At 39.2% G+C, this 3,111-nt stretch overlaps 1 protein-coding gene across 1 annotated transcript in view; it reads right to left on the minus strand.

Moving 5' to 3' along the window:
* Positions 1 to 3,111, minus strand: part of gabrb2b (gamma-aminobutyric acid type A receptor subunit beta2b) — a 68,472-nt gene that overhangs the window by 24,225 nt on the left and 41,136 nt on the right. The window lies entirely within an intron of this gene.

A 3,111-nucleotide genomic window follows, 5' to 3' on the forward strand; every position in this document is an offset into this window, starting at 1 on the left:
AGGTGTTTCTGGCTCTGGATCTGTGGTTGGAGTTACCTGCTGCCTTCTATGTTCCTGCTTGACACCCTCTGCTACAATTCTCTGTCTGTCTGTCTGTCTGTGTCTCTCTCTCTCTCTCTCTGTCTCTTTCTCTCACCCCCAACCGGTCGAGGCAGATGTCCACCCACCCTGAGCCATGGTTCTGCTCAAGGTTTCTGCCTCATTTGGAAGTTTTTCCTTGCCTCTGTTGCCTATTGCTTGCTCTTGGTAGGAATTGTTGGGTTTCTGTAAATAACATCATAGAGTGCGGTCTAGACCTGGTCTTTTATGAAAAGCGCAATGAGATAACTGTTGTTGTGATTTAGCGCTATATAAATAAGATTGAATTGAATTGAATCACTCCGTGGCTCAATACCGGAGAAAATAGGAGACACTGGAACAATAAAACTTACGGGAAACAAGCCAACAGAAAAAAAGAGCAAATACTGATATTATAAAACTGGTAAATGTGTGAAAGAAAGAAGTGTAGGGAGACAAAGAGAGACAGAGATTAGAGAGGGACAGAAACATAAATGGGTTAACAAAAGAGAAAGAACGCAGCTGCATTAAAAACCAACCATCCAACCCAATGAGTGAAGTTATCTGCAACATTAGATCTAAGACAGTCCAATGCAAGCAGAGATCTTCATACTGCTGCTTCAGGGGCCCTTCTATTCCTGGGGCTCAGATGAAACAAAACCGGGAAAATGCCTGTTCTATTCTCAGTTTTTTTTTTTTTTTTATTGTGTATTTCAAACAGAAAAGGTTAAAGGATGTTTTAATTTCCGGGGAAATTAAAGAAAACGATTGGGTCTCTAAACACCTTTTAGAAGATAAATTATTATGCTACTCTATGTTGACAGTCTTATTCTAGAGACCTGAGAAACACCCCTGGTCTATAATATGAGTAGGTCATTATGGAGAGTTTTCCCTAATTTCAGGCTCAAGGAGGGGTTAATGACAAGCGAGTGCGGTCACTGGCAGAGGTTTACTGATGCTGTGTCTTTCACAGAAAATTTAGATGGGATAAGGAGCTATGATGCCAACTATACTGTCATCAGTAACGAAGAGGGGAAGGCCTGTCTAACTGGCCTGATGTAACCATGTTGAAAGATACTTTTAATTTATTCTTCTCCTTGGTTCCCTTCAACCATTTGGCCTAACAATTTGAACAACAATGTTTCTCATCCTATTCCCCAGCTCGTTTACACTAATCTGTCACAGCCTGATTTTAAAGTCTCTGTTCACATTCTTTCCTTCCTAATTCTTCTTTCCTCTAAAGTTTATTTAGACATTTTTACTGCCAACCCAATTGTACCTATCTCCAGCCCAATCATCCTAAACTGTTCCTATTTGACGAGGGATATTATGGGTTTTTAATTTAGCATTTAATATCAACAAATATGTTGAAAAACAATTGGTACAGTTGGCTTATGTGCACATTCTAGTCCATTAGCTGACTACCATGCAGTAGAGCCTTAATGCCTTCCTGTAACCACACTCTCACAGAGCTGCTGCTGGATAAATGATCTGTATTTGGGTACACAGCACATTTTGGAAAGTGGCTATGGAGCTATATGAATCCTTAGCCTTGCAAACAGAATGTCCCAGGTCTTATAGATGCATGTGGTGAAGAATAATATGTAGAATATCTTCAATATATCACAACAACGACATGTGGAAGTTATCAAAGCAGAAACTGTCACTACAAACACATTGCTGGTTTCAGGCTTCTGCTAAACTTCACTCTTTAAAGCAACACTAAAGATTCCTTTGTACATTTTAAAATAATGTTTCCAAATTATTTTTAGTGGTTCATCAACTTGTAACAGTGTGAACAGCACTTCTGCATTTGCATTGCGGCCCTTTATCAGCTATAACAGCACTATGCAAGTTTGACAGATAAGGTAGCGGATCTGTTTGAACGAGACAGCGGTAATGGACGGTAATTCCACTTCCAACTTGCAGAGGGACCGAAGAGGAAAGGTTCTCTGGTGTTGCTTTAACTGTATTGTGCAATCTTGAGTTTAAAAAAACTCATAAATTACCTCCTTTGCTTTTTGTGCTCTATTTCCATTTGTAAACAAGCTGTAGGCCTTCCAGCTCACTTTCACAATTGACACAATCAAAACCCTTTTTAAACCATCTCTGCATGGAAACTACATTCATTTACAGTTATTCAGTTGAGTGAAGTGTCCGAGTATGTGAGCAACTGTATTTCCCTGTGATTGTAGACAAAAGGTGAGGACACTCCTTCAACCTCACTACTACATTATTTCTCTCTAGTGTCCCAGCGACTAAGATGGTTGGTTATTTGCCATTCGAGCAGCTGTAAGCATAGTAAGTCATGAAGAAAGAAGAAATTTAGTTGAGCAATCTGAACATTCCATTTTAGGTTTTACTGATAATACCATTAGAATATCTTAAATCAAACTACAGACATGCTATACATTTTTCCCAATTATCAACTTGGTGAAAAGCTGACAATGTAAAAATTGAAAGAGACTGATAGAAATGCAGCAAAGGTCCTGAGCCTTAAAAACATGTATGCTGTGGTTAAATGGTAAGTGCTGTAAAGGTGACACAGCACCCCTAAGACACCCATTATGATGTAATGCTGGTAAATTCTTGAGCTGCAGCTTTGAGCTTTCGATGTAGCAACAGCCCTACTTCATCACTTTAGCAGCACGGACAGTGCACATTAAACAAAGTAGTCTGCCTCTGCAGTGAGGGAAGAGGCGCTCATTGAGCTATGACCATTAGCTAATTCAATGAGAGCTATATGGTGTACAAGATGGCTGATTAAAATAATTTCCCCTAAACTCCCACCAGCTGTGTATCGTCAGTGTAGCTTAAAAATACTTTCTTCTTGGAACCATTTTTTATGCAATAAAAACAGCTATATAGGATTTATCAGAACTTATACAATATTTTCCGAAGAGCAAATTTGGCGGAGGGCATGTCTAGGAAGAAAAGAATGCCTGCTATTTTCCAAGGGAAACACAGCCAATTGGATGGAAAGGATTAAAATATTAATATTCTGGGAAAATCCTTGTACTACTACTATACTCACTCTGACATCTCTCCATTAGT

This window comes from Etheostoma spectabile, chromosome 13 (assembly GCF_008692095.1).
Source record: "Etheostoma spectabile isolate EspeVRDwgs_2016 chromosome 13, UIUC_Espe_1.0, whole genome shotgun sequence".
In the NCBI taxonomy this organism is placed as follows: Eukaryota; Metazoa; Chordata; class Actinopteri; order Perciformes; family Percidae; genus Etheostoma; species Etheostoma spectabile.